General features: G+C 43.5%; 1 pseudogene; it reads right to left on the bottom strand.

Annotated features, from left to right (window-relative positions):
* Positions 1 to 1,058: 1,058 nt before the first annotated feature.
* On the bottom strand, positions 1,059 to 13,517 carry LOC118886900 (annotated as a pseudogene).
* Positions 13,518 to 13,956: the final 439 nt, after the last annotated feature.

The raw sequence follows: 13,956 nt of genomic DNA, 5'->3' as shown, positions 1-13,956 counted from the left end.
AATAACGATGTAAAAAGGCTCTTCTGGGTTTCTGCAAAAAGAGTAAAACCCCGGGATCCACTCTTCCCCCGCAGTTGTTCAATTCCCCTTGCCTTCAGAAGAGAAAGGAACATGGAAAGATAGACACAGAATGATCTGGTTATAGGAGCTAATCTTACAGAGGTTGCTAGAAAATACGGTGAAGGTGATTCTCAAAAATGATTTGCTATGCCACTTTGAATAATTTTTATTGCGTATTGTCAGTGAAATTTCTGTATGTTATTACCATCAGGTTTGAGTACATGAGCTGTGCATGAAACAAAAAATTAACATGATTTTAAAAATTTTAATAGAATATCAAATGTATGCAGCACTACTGTATTCATTTTCTTTTAAAATTCTCATAAATTAAAAACAACAGGAGAAAACGGATTACTAAATAAAATAAAATTTTTTTTCTCTGAAAAAAAGCAAGTTACACAAAAACTTTATTTTTTTGTGATAAATAAAATTATTGCATTTAATGTCATTTTCTTGAAAACCAAAATTACCAAATTCCTTAATGTTGTATCAAACATGAACAATGCCAGTTCAAGTTAGAGGAAATGTATGCCAACACCAGCTTCTGACAACAAAAATGAGACGTTAAAGCCCTGCAGGTTTGTCTGATTTAGGTCAGGTAATCATGGAAACAAAAGAATATTTAAAAGAATTCATTTTATCATTATGCACATTGAAGGAAAGCATTATAGACAGGAGAGTTGTTTCCCACCATAAAATTATTTACACCCATTTATTAAGCTAGAAACACCAGCTTGAAAAGGTACTGATATATGCCATTTGTATAATTTACAATCTACAGCAAATTTAATTTAATCTACAGCAAACAATTGTCTTACAGTTGGAACATGTTGAAGGAAATATTGTCTTATAAGTCTTTTTTGTTCTTTGGATCTCAGTCACTAAGAGTTCAAGGGACTTTGAGAGATTCCTGGTGTCCTGGTTGGCCTGATGAACGCATTAAAGTCAAGCAGTGTTATCTGTATTCTGAAAATACTCTTAGCTCCATGCGAATGTTGCTTGGGTTATGGAGATCATATTTCTCCCACTGGCACCATGACATCTGAAGAACATTTGTTATGAAAGTTTCAGACCAGTTTCGTTTTGTTCCTTCTTCATTAGCCGCTGTGCTTCCTTTTCCGTTTTCTTCCTTTGTTGTTCTGCTGCTCTCTTTTCTCTGTCTGCTATCTTCTGCTGCCTCAGAACTTCTTGGGCTTGCCGCATCGTCTTCTTCCTATGCATTGGTATTTTCCTGCCAGGTATCCATGTCACCTAATTCAGGAGATTGGTGAATAAAAGGCATATCTTGTGTAGCTGCTAGTGTATGAGAGAAACCTGTGCTACCATCTGGGATGCCAAAATTTAATGGTTCTCTCTTCTTAATAATGACTTTCTGAGTTCTCCTTATAGTTGGTGTCATGTCCTTAAAACAGTCAGGTGCCAGTTTTTCTAAAGCATTTTGTTGTGTTGCCACATTCCTATTCCCTCCTTTAATCTTTACACTTGTGGGTGCATCTGCATCTCAAGAAGTCCACTCTTCAACGTCTGTCTGTTTAGCAACTGATGAATAATCAACTGTAGCTGGGAAAGTTATTTGGTCTCCACTTAATTTCCGTCCTCTGCCAGATCTGCATATTAATCTCTTTAGGAATGAGAATACTGTTGCTAGGCAGGTACAAACTTTAAATAACCGAAACCGTGTGATAGCCATGGTGGGAATCAAAACCTGAAATTGACTGATGAGAAAAAAAAAATCATACCCACTGTACAGATGCGAAGAATGACAGGAGCGTTTTTCAGGTTACACAATCTGATGCCATATGCACGGCGTTTGGTGAAACGCTCTCAATTGCTCCAAGTGGGTGCCTAGTGGGCTGGGATTTGGATTTTAGAAAAATCTGCCTGGGAAGGAGCAAGGCCTGCCCCTCCCCCTCTGCACAAAAACTTTAAACACACAAAGAATGTGAACACATACTGTACATGTTAATGGATACATGCTTAATATGTATCCGTGTTGGACTGTGGATCGGAATTGTACACACCAGCTCTGGGAGGGTGGTTCCCATCCAGGGAATGAGGAGGAAGAGGGGACTGGGAGGGTGGTTCCCATCCAGGGAATGAGGAGGAAGAGGGGACGGAAGCAGATTCTACTCTAAAAATTTTTTTTAATGAAAGTAGCCAAGACATTAATATTTATTAAATCTGGTTAGAAGTTCACGAGATCTAACTTTATGAAACATGAGTTTCAGGTCGGTGTTCACTCTACAGGCATAGTCCAAAATCTCCAAGTCAAGAAGTTAATGGATAATTCCCCAGTCAGTAGGACCCCCAGCATGCTGGCAGAAGTAAATTCTCTCTGAAAAAAATACATCCTCAAAACAGGCCTTCTGGGGGGTGAGGGACGAATTGGGAGATGGGGATTGACATATATACACTATTGTTTTTCAATTAATTTAATTTAATTTCTTTATTTTTGGCTGGGTTTTGTCTTCCTTGCTTCATGCGGGCTTTCTCTAGTTGTGGTGAGCGGGGGCCATTCTTCGTTGTGGTGCGCGGGCTCTAGGCATGTGGGCTCAGTAGTTGTGGTACACGGGCCCAGTTGCTCCACGGCATGTGGGATCTTCCCGGACCAGGGCTCGAACCCTTGTCCCCTGCATTATGCAGATGGATTCTTAACCAGTGCGCCACCAGGGAAGTTCCAACATATATACACTAATGATACTATGTATAAAATAGATAACTAATGAGAAACTACTGTATAGTGCAGGGAACTCTACTCAGTGCTCTGCAGTGACCTAAATGGGAAGGAAATCCAAAAAAGAGGGAATATATGTATCTGTCTAGCTGATTCACTATGCTCTACAGTAGAAACTAACACAACATTGTACAGAAACTATACTCCAATTTAAAAAACAAAAAGAACAGTCCATCTAGTTTTAGCATATAAAGTCCCAGGCAAAATGCGCTCATAATATATTTTACTTTATTTTTTCAAACCTAGGCTTTCTTTTTTTAAAATTATTATTATTTTTATTTATTTTTGGCTGCATTGGGTCTTCGTTGCTGCGTGCAGGCTTTTCTCTAGTTGCGGCGAATGGGGGCTACTCTTCGTTGTGGTGCACGGGCTTCTCATTGCGTTGGCTTGTTGCGGAGCATGGGCTCTAGGCGCACGGGTTCAGTAGTTGTGGCTCATGGGCTCTAGAGCGCAGGCTCAGTAGTTGTGGTGCATGGGCTTAGTTGCTCCGCGGCATGTGGGATCTTCCCAGGGCTCGAACCCGTGACTCCTGCATTGGCAGGCCGATTCTTAACCACTGTGCCACCAGGGAAGCCCTCATAATATATTTTAAAAGAAAATAAATCAAGAGGGAATACCTATATACTGCATAAAGAAATGCACAATAGAGAAAGTAAGGATTTTAAAAACAACCAGAGAGGGAAAAAAAGATTATTTAAAAACAAATAACTAACACTTAGACTGAAGCAGAGTTCTCAGCAGCAACAATAGGAGCCAGGAAAAGTGCACTAATAATTCCAAACTACTGAAAGAAAGTAACTGCCAACCTACAATTATATACTTGGGAAATTATCTTTCAAGAACAGAGAGATTTTCAAGTAAATGAAACCACCAGCATCCCTCCCTGAAGGACTATGTGAAGGATGTACTTCAGGAAGAAGGGAAATGACCCAAGACAAAGGTCTGGGAGGCAAGGACTAGGAGCAAAGAAAATGAAAAACACTGGGTAGAGCTAAAAACCGAGACCATAAAGAAACAATAGCAGGGCTTCCCTGCTGGCACAGACAAAATGTTAGTTAAAGATATAAAGATTTGGGGAGATTGGTTCAAGATGGCAGAGTAGAAGGACGTGTGCTTACTCCCTCTTGCAAGAGCACCGGAATCACAACTAACTGCTGAACAATCATTGACAGGAAGACACTGGAACTTACCAAAAAAGATCCCCCACATCCAAAGACAAAGGAGAAGTCACAATGAGACGGTAGGAGGGGCACGATCACAATAAAATCAAATCCCAGAACTGCAGGGTTGGTGACTCACAAACTGGAGAACACTTATACCACAGAAGTCCACCCACTGGAGTGAAGGTTCTGAGCCCCATGTCAGGCTTCCCAACCTGGGGGTCCGGCAACGGGAGGAGGAACTCCTAGAGAATCAGACTTTGAAGGCTAGCGGTATTTGACTGCAGAACTTTGACAGGACTGGGGGAAACAGAGAATCCAATCTTGGAGGGCACACACAAAGTAGTGTGCGCATCAGGACCCAGGGGAAGGAGCAGTGACCCCATAGGAGACTGAACCAGACCTACCTGCTAGTGTTGGAGGGTCTCCTGCAGAGACGGGGGGTGACTGTGCCTCACCATGAGGACAGGGAAGTTCTGGCAAGTACTTCCTGGCAGCAGAAGTTCTGGGAAGTACTCCTTGAGCCCTCCCAGAGTCCGCCATTAGCCCCACCAAAGAGCCGGGTAGACTCCAGTGCTGGGTTGCCTCAGGCCAAACAACCAACAGGGAGGGAACCCAGCCCCACCCATCAGCAGACAAGCAGATTAAAGTTTTACTGAGCTCTGCCCACCAGAGCAACACCCAGCTCTACCCACCACCAGTCCCTCCCATCAGGAAGCTGGCACAAGCCTCTTAGATAGCCTCATCCACCAAAGGGCAGACAGCAGAAGCAAGAAGAACTACAATTCTGCAGCCTGTGGAAGGAAAACCACATTCACAGATAGACAAAATGAAAAGGCAGAGGACTTTGTACCAGATGAAGGAACAAGAAAAAACCCCAGAAAAACAACTAAATGAAGTGGAGATAGGCGACCTTGCAGAAAAAGAATTCAGAATAATGATGGTGAAGATGATCCAGGACCTCAGAATAAGAATGGAGGCAAAGATCGAGAAGATGCAAGAAAAGTTTAACAAAGTCCTAGAAGAATTAAAGAACAAACACCTAGAAGAATTAACAAACAAACAGAGATGAACAATACAATAACTGAAATGAAAACTACACTAGAAGGAATCAATAGCAGAATAACTGAGGCAGAAGAACGGATAAGTGACCTGGAAGACAGAATGGTGGAATTCACTGCCATGGAACAGAATAGAGAAAAAAGAATGAAAAGAAATGAAGACAGCCTAAGAGACCTCTGGGACAATATTAAACGCAACAACATTCGCATTATAGGGGTCCCAGAAAGAGAAGAGAGAGAGAAAGGACCCGAGAAAATATTTGAAGAGATTATAGTCGAAAACTTCCCTAATATGGGAAAGGAAATAGCCACCCAAGTCCAGGAAATGAAGAGAGTCCCAGGCAGGATAAACCCAAGGAGAAACATGCCAAGACACATAGTAATCAAATTGACAAAAATTAAAGACAAAGAAAAATTATTTAAAGCAACAAGGGAAAAACAACAAATAATATACAAGGGAACTCCCATAAGGTTAACAGCTGATTTCTCAGCAGAAACTCTACAAGCCAGAAGGGAGTGCCATGATATATTTAAAGTGATGAAAGGGAAGAACCTACAACCAAGATTACTCTACCTGACAGGGATCTCATTCAGATTTGATGCAGAAATCAAAAGCTTTACAGACAAGCAAAAGCTAAGAGAATTCAGCACCACCAAACCAGCTCTACAATAAATGCTAAAGAAACTTCTCTAAGTGGGAAACACAAGAGAAGAAAAGGACCTACAAAAACAAACCCATAACAATTAAGAAAATGGTAATAGAAACATACATATCGATAATTACCTTAAACGTGAATGGATTAAATGCTCCAACCAAAAGACACAGGCTTGCTGAATGGATACAAAAACAAGACCCATATATATGCTGTCTGCAAGAGACCCACTTCAGACCTAGGACACATACAGACAAAGTGAGAGGATGGAAAAAGATATTCCATGCAAATGGAAATCAAAAGAAAGCTGGAGTAGCAATTCTCATATCAGATAAAATAGACTTTAAAATAAAGAATATTACAAGAGACAAGGAAAGACACTACATAATGATCAAGGGATCAATCCAAGAAGAAGATATAACAATTATAAATATATATGCACCCAACATAGGAGCACCTCAAGACATAAGGCAACTGCTAACAGCTATAAAAGAGGAAATCGACAGTAACACAATAATAGTGGGGGACTTTAACACCTCACTTACACCAATGGACAGATGATCCAGACAGAAAATTAATAAGGAAACACAAGCTTTAAATGACACCATAGACCAGATAGATTTAATTGATATTTATAGGACATTCCATCCAAAACCAGCAGATTACACTTTCTTCTCAAGTGCACATGGAACATTCTCCAGGATAGATCACATCTTGAGTCACAAATCAAGCCTCAGTAAATTTAAGAAAATTGAAATCATATCAAGCATTTTTTCCGACCACAACGCTATGAGATTAGAAATCAATTACAGGGAAAAAACCGTAAAAAACACAAACACATGGAGGCTAAACAATTCATTACTAAATAACCAAGAGATCACTGAAGAAATCAAAGAGGAAATCAAAAAATACCTAGAGACAAATTACAATGAAAACACGACTATCCAAAACCTATGGGATGCAGTTCTAAGAGGGAAGTTTATAGCAATACAAACCTACCTCATGAAACAAGAAACATCTCAAATAAACAATCTAACCTTACACCTAAAGGAACTAGAGAAAGAAGAACAAACAAAACCCAAAGTTAGCAGAAGGAAAGAAATCATAAAGATCAGAGCAGAAAACAATAGCAAAGATCAATAAAACTAAAAGCTGGTTCTTTGAGAAGATAAACAAAGTTGATAAACCTTTAGCCAGTCTCATCAAGAAAAAGAGGGAGAGGATGCAAATCAATAAAATTGGAAATGAAAAAGGAGAAGTTACAACAGATACCGCAGAAATACAAAGCATCCTAAGAGACTACTACAAGCAACTCTATGCCAATAAAATGGACAACCTGGAAGAAATGGACAAATTTTAGAAAGGTATAACCTTCCAAGACTGAACCAGGAAGAAATAGAAAATATGAACAGACCAATCACAAGTAAGGAAATTGAAGCTGTGATTAAAAATCTTCCAACAAACAAAAGTCCAGGACCAGATGGCTTCACAGGTGAATTCTGTCATACAGAGACTGTCATACAGAGTGAAGAAAGTCAGAAAGAGAAAAACAAATATCGTATATTAATGCATAAATGTGGAACCTAGAAAAATGGTACAGATGAACCTGTTTGCAGGGCAGAAATATAGACACAGGTGTAGAGAACAAACGTATGGACACCAAGCGGGGAAAGTGGCGGGGGTGGTTTGGTGGTGGTGGGATGAATTGGGAGATTGGGATTGACATCTATACACTAATATGTATAAAATAGATAACCAATAAGAATGTGCTGTATAAAAAAATAAATAAAATAAAATTCAAAAATTCAAAATAAAGATATAAAGATTTGAATAATAAAATTAACAATGTTGATAAAATGGACACAGAGAGAACTCTGCATACAATAATTAGCAACGTTCTTGAGTCACATGGAACATTTTATAAAAATGTGATCACCTTCTAGAATATAAACTAAATCTCAACAAATTTCAAAGCATGTGTATTACTCAGGTCGCTTTCTCTGAGCAAATTACGATTAAGCTAGAAATCAGTCAGAAAAAGCTTACCAAAATTAGGGTATTTGAAAACACTTCTGGGAGCTCCCCGGTGGTCCAGTAGTTAGGACTCAGTACTGTCACTGCCAGTGGCCCCTGGTTCGGGGAACTAGATTCCACAGGCAGCATGGCTCAGCCAGAAAAAAAAAAAAAAAAAAAAAAAGAAAAAAGAAAACAGTTCTAAGTTACTTCCTAGGTGAAAGACAAAAGCGTACACTTAGTTTAAAAAACAAAGTATAGGCCTCTCACCTTCTGAGATGGCCCACACTCTGTCTATGGAGTGTGTATCTCCCTGAATAAACTTCCTTTTTTTAAAAAAAATAAAAAAATTAAAAAAAAATAAAAATAAAAAACAAAGTATAAATATTGCAAAGGAGCAGATGAAACTACTGTCATTTACAGAAGATGTGATTGCATAACTGAAGGACCTAAAATGGCTGAAAAATTACTGAAAGCAAAAGACATCAGTGAGATGGTGAAATACGAAAGTAATGTACGGAAACTGATAGTTTTTATAAAAAACACCAACAACTAGTTAGACGGAATAAAGTCAGAGAGGGCAAAGGTGGGAACCAAATGCTTCACACGCATTTTTATGATGTTTTGATTTTTTGCCACAAAGTGAATATATTATCTCATCCAAAAAAAGTTATTCACACGGGTGGATGCTGTAGGACACAGGAAGACCTTCCCAAGGACACTTGGACGTGGACAGATTTTTTTTTTTTTTAAAGTATTTGTTTTATTTATTTATTTATGGCTGTGTTGGGTCTTCGTTTCTGCGCGAGGGCCTTCTCCAGTTGCGGCAAGCGGGGGCCACTCTTCATCGCGGTGCGCGGGCCTCTCACTATCGCGGCCTCTCTTGTTGCGGAGCACAGGCTCCAGACGCGCAGGCTCAGTAGTTGTGGCTCACGGGCCTAGTTGCTCCGCGGCATGTGGGATCTTCCCAGACCAGGGCTCGAACCCGTGTCCCCTGCATTGGCAGGCAGACTCTCAACCACTGCGCCACCAGGGAAGCCCCGACGTGGACAGTTTTTAATGACAGGGTGTTGGGCAGGCGGGAAGTGCAGACAGTAAAAAGCATCCGGGACTAAGGGACCCGGGCACCTGAGGGGCACAGGCAGAGAAGACGTTTCTAGAACAAAACCTCTGACATCCGCGTCTAGGCTCTGGGATGGGAGGCCCCTGGCGGTGGCTTGTGTGGGGACAGGTGGAGCAGATGAGGGTTCCTCTAGAGGCCCCTGCGTGACCCCGTGGGTGACTTCCATATGTCACAGGTGTGACCCATTGTCCCCGACCCGGTCCTAATGTGACATCTCTCCTGGGTCTCCCATTTGTGACGTGGACGTTTACAGCCCCCTCTGTGTCTGACCCAGTGTATGACCCTCCCATGTGACGCCTCTGTGCACCGGTCACTGTGACCCTTGCCCTCTGGCTTCCAACTGAGTTTGGCTGGTGTGGAGGAAGGAACTAGAAGGTGTGAACGTAAATGCAGACCAACCAAAGGGGACCAGCAAAGGCTCTTCATGCCCAGCTGTATGTGTGTGTGTGTGGGGGGTGGGTGTTAACCACCAGCACTGGAATCTGGCAGAGACTCCAAGGCGGGTTGAGGTGAGGGAAGGATTCACGGCGGGACAGAGGGGAGGCTCAGGGCTGCCCTGCTGGAGGCCGCTGGCCTGGGGGCGCTGGAGGCCGGCTGACAGGAAGTGGGGCGTCCTGTGTGCTTGGTCAGGGGCCATGTCTGCCTTTCTCTGGGTGGTCCTGAGTTGGAAACAGGGACAGAAATTAGGGAAGCTGTCAGTTACTGATGGAGGCTTGGACATTTTGGGTCAATTATTGCAGAAGTTATTATTTGGCTTCTTGGATTATCCCTAGAGATAGGGCTCTGGCCTCTACGGAGTCTGACATAGGCTGGCTTCTGGGCTGTTTATTACAGATAAGGGGTTGGCTTTCTGGGCAGGTTGCTTTAGATTGAGGGTCAGAGTTCTGTTTTTGTACATAGTCTGAGCACCGTGGCCACGGTCCACGTGCATATTCAGGCTCTCCCAGCTTGGAGTTTCGGATTCTGCTGTGGGTTCACTCTTGGCCAAAAGAACTCTCGCCACCTGGGGTCTCCCTCTGGGTCCTGTGTGGGTTAATGGGGCAGAGTTTGTACGGTCGGCGAGGCTTCTCCCATCCTCCACTCCCACTCAGCCACTCCTTCTGTGTAGTCGCCTCTCTGGGGATAATCCTGCCCTGGGAGCTACTGAAGTCAGTGCAAGTCAGGTCTTGCACAAAGCTCCGAGGCAGGGAGCATCAGTCCTTTACAGGGCTGGCGACACGTGCATTTTTGGGGGGTGGGGGGACGTGCCATGTGGCTCGTGGGACCTTAGTTCCCCGACCAGGGTTTGAACCCAGGCCCTCGGCAGTGGAAGACTGCCGAGTCCCCTGGACCGCCAGGGGACTCCCAACATCTGCATTCCCCTTTGGTGAGGAGCACGGGGCATAGTAGTTTGGAAATACTGTTAGCAAGTATCAATAGTTTGTCTTTGAGTATTTCCTTATAATTGGCAGTGTTTTAAAGCCAGATGTTATGGCCAAAAATAGCCTCTGAATGTTTGTTCTGAGGTCCAGAAACCTGGAAGGTGGCCTGAGGGGTTTCTGGGCCTCCTGGAACCTTCTGGAAACTAACAGGGAGAGCAGGGTGGAGGTTTCTGGCTCACCGTGGGCTCCACCTCAGCCATGAAAGCAGATTCTCAGCAGTACTTAGGAGAAACATACACCCCAGGGCGGCTGGTGTTCCACTGAATTAACCTCTATTAAAAATTTCCACGTCCAGGTCTGTGGTTAGGGATCATCATCTGTGCTGTCTCTCAGGCTGTGTGTTCTCTAGGCTTTATTGCCCGGCTAAATTGGAAAAAGGCCTGTCAGCAGGTAACTATACTCGTTGCTCTCCTCTCCTGGAAAACACACACAACCAGTTTTACCTCTCTCTCCCTTATTTTGGAAGGTTCTTTTCTCTTTTATTATAAATGCTACTTCTTTGTCATTGTTGTTTTATTTTATGTTATTAGAGTTGATTTACAATGCTGTGTTAGTTTCACGTGTACAGCACAGTGATTTAGTTATACATATATATATATATATATATATACACACACACACACACCCTATATATATATATATGGGGTGTGTGTGTGTATATTCTTTTTCAGATTCTTTTCCCTTATACAAAATATTGACTATGTGTCATTGTTTTAACTGGACTTAATTCAGATGTGAAGGGCCGGTGACCCTGGCTTTATCTTTTCCCCTTTGGTTATTCATCAGATAGAAAAACAGGGGCTCTCTTCTTCCCTGGGTCCTATGCTGAACTTCCGCCTCTGTTCCTGAAAAGCCAATTTCAGGACAAGCTTTAGAACTGGAGAGAAAGGTGGAATGCCATCAAATTTATCCTGATATTTATCCTGTTTTTATTTATTTATTATTTTTTAAAAAATAAATTTATTTACTTATTTATTTTTTTGGGCTGCGTTCGGTCTTTGTTGCTGTGCACGGGCTTTCTCTAGTTGCAGCGAGCGGGGGCTACTCTGTTGTGGTGCGCGGGCTTCTCGTTGCAGTGGCTTCTCTTGCTGAGGAGCACAGGCTCTAGGCGTGTGGGCTTCAGTAGTTGTGGCATGCGGGCTCAGTAGTTGTGGCTTACAGCCTCTAGAGCACAGGCTCAGTAGTTGTGGCGCACGGGCTTAGTTGCTCCGTGGCATGTGGGATCTTCCCGGACCAGGGCTTGAACCCATGTCCCCTGCATTGGCAAGCAGATTCTTAACCACTGCACCACCAGGGAAGTCCCTATCCTGTTTTTATGATCTCCCAGTGTTTCATTAAGATACCTGTGGGCATCTTTGTCTGTAAACTTCCTAGGGTCAGTGTAGGGTGTTAAAGAGGGGATGGAGAAAAAGAGGTGAAGGACGAGGAAGGGAGAATTCTACAGGATCCCGGTCCCCGACTTGCCCTCATCTTTTTTCCATCCAACCTTCCCCACCCACTGACCCCACTAGAGAGGCTCCCATGTTACACGTCAGTTAAAGAAAATGGCTCCACTGGGGAATTAAGCAAGTGTTTGATTAGCACTGTGGTGAAGCCTGTGGATTGACTTGGTCTCGTTTTCTAGGCTCAGGTACCTGCCAGTTTGAAACAAAACGTGGCCCAGGACAGGACTGCGGCTCTCTCCCAGGACCCACTTTGCCCAGGTATGACACAGCTGCCCCCACTCTTGGGACGGGCCTGTCTAGGTGTTCACAACGAGATTTGCTGCGCTGAGCTCCCACTTAAATAGGGCAATAATGTCTCAGAAACAAATGATAAGGAACACCCAATTTCAGGTAAACAGTTGAAGTCTGTTTGCTTTTTTTTTTAGTTTTTATTTTTGGCTGCGTTGGGTCTTTGTTGCTGCACGCGGGCTTTCTCTGGTTGCGACGAGCGGGGGGCTACTCTTCGTTGCGGTGCGTGGGCTTCTCACTGCGGTGGCTTCTCTTGTTGTGGAGCACGGGCTCTAGGTGCATGGGCTTCAGTAGTGTGGCATGTGGGCTCAGTAGTTGTGGCACGTGAGCTCTAGAGCACAGGCTCAGTAGTTGTGTTGCACGGGCTTAGTTGCTCCGCCACATGTGGGATCTTCCTGGGCCAGGGCTCGAACCCGTGTCCCCTGCACTGGCAGGCGGATTCCCAACCACTGCGCCACCAGGGAAGCCCCCGAAGTTTGTTTGCTTTAATTGCAGACACAGACACACTGCTACAGATCATTAAAAGCTGCAGGTGATCAATTCAGTACTGATGCAAGCATTTAGGGTATTTTCCTTATTGTTACTCTTCTGAGGCATCCTGAGGCTAAATCTAGGTCTGGGTCACTATCCTGCCTGGTACTTAGCAGGCCCTCTGATGGGAAGACTCACATCTCTCCCCAGTGCTGTGAACGGCCTTGAATCATCTCTTAGGTCATCTTTCTCCTCCACTGGCCTTATTCTCTTTCTGAGATGCTAATTCGATGAGTGCTGGCCCCTTGAACATTTCCCTGAAGCCTCTTAACTTAAAGAGCTACCTTATTTGTTGCGTTACTTGGTGGGGCAGAGCCCCTGAGGACCCCAGCTGACCGCAGCGGGATCCAGTCCATGTCTGTGGGTGAGTGGACAGCACCTGACATAGGATTTCCTTTATTCTCCACGGTAGCAACTGCTTCTGGAATTACCATTCTCCCAACTAGTAATGCATACATGCATCTCCTTTTATACAGAAGAAAAACACCCTTTTAAGGCACTGAGTTCCTTTTCATCTCCAGCAGGCCCTGAAAACCATGGAGGAATGTGGATAAGAGAGGTTGAAAAAACAGAGGAGATTCAGTCAGATCAGCAGACATGCCAGGTAGAGTGTCTTTAGGTTCATCCAAGGGCCACGTGGAAATTGTCTGGGAGACAGCTGGCGCTGCGGCGAGGGCTTCTGCTCTTCGGGGTCACTGTCATCTTGCTGGTGGGGGTTTTAGTGAGAGTCTATGTCCGAATTCAGTGATGTGGCGAGACAGAGAGAGAGAGGGAGAGAGAGGGAGAGAGAGAGTAGGCCAAGGGATGCTTCTGACCTTACCAACAAAAATTCATTGGCCCAAAGGTGGCAGTTCGTTTTCAGTTAACGTTATTCAGCTGTGCCCATGGACGTCAAGAACTGAGAGTTCCAAGATATATTTTCTGATGAAGAAAAGGAATGAAGGTAAAAAGTACGTGCTAGTCCAAAACAACGTCTGGAAGATTACATCCACCACCATTTCAACCGAAGACCACTCTGTACCGGATGCATCGAGGTATGGCTTTGTATGTTTCTTCTGCTGTTTTTTTTTAGACACAAACCCATATACCAAGGACTTAAGGATTCTTACTATGTGAATTATTTAAAATACATTTTACAATATATCTTCCCTTAGATTATTATTCAGCAGGAAATGACATTTGTTAATATTCATTTGGTACCAAGGGTAGTAGACATGCTTAAGAAACTTAAAAGGGGAGAAGACAGATTACCAAGAAGAAAGGAGTCAGGTGGCATCAATTAGCATGCTTCCGGTCAAGGGCCTGGCTTAACACGGGTTTGGATTGACATGTTGGCAGGCGCAGGGAAGGATAAAGGACCAGCACTTTGTTTCTGAGTGGTGGGCATCCCACAGAGAGAAATACAGGCTTCGAAGAGCTAATCCAGGCAAACTGGAGGGAAAAATCAGACCCTTTCCTATTCTGATA

This window comes from Balaenoptera musculus, chromosome 20 (genome assembly GCF_009873245.2).
Source record: "Balaenoptera musculus isolate JJ_BM4_2016_0621 chromosome 20, mBalMus1.pri.v3, whole genome shotgun sequence".
Classification (NCBI taxonomy): Eukaryota; Metazoa; Chordata; class Mammalia; order Artiodactyla; family Balaenopteridae; genus Balaenoptera; species Balaenoptera musculus.
Note: the sequence above shows the minus strand (reverse complement) of the source record. Positions and strands in the feature narration are given on the sequence as shown.